Source organism: Anabas testudineus, chromosome 10 (genome assembly GCF_900324465.2).
Source record: "Anabas testudineus chromosome 10, fAnaTes1.2, whole genome shotgun sequence".
Taxonomy (NCBI): domain Eukaryota; kingdom Metazoa; phylum Chordata; class Actinopteri; order Anabantiformes; family Anabantidae; genus Anabas; species Anabas testudineus.
The window spans coordinates 13,242,914-13,243,113 of record NC_046619.1 but is presented as its reverse complement, the minus strand read 5'-3'; positions in this window follow the sequence as shown (position 1 = coordinate 13,243,113).

Below are 200 nucleotides of genomic sequence, written 5' to 3'. Positions count from 1 at the left end.
TGGCGTACGGAGACAGTGTTTTCTGTTCACTTTGTTTACACTCAGAGACTAAAATAATGGAAGGAAAGGAGACAATAAATCACACACTGCTTTGTGATTTTACAATATTTGGAATATGTGAAGACCTGGAACAATAAACCCAACAGTTTATTTTTTTATGTATAAGTAATGAATGCAAAATGTATTTTTAGACAGCAAAC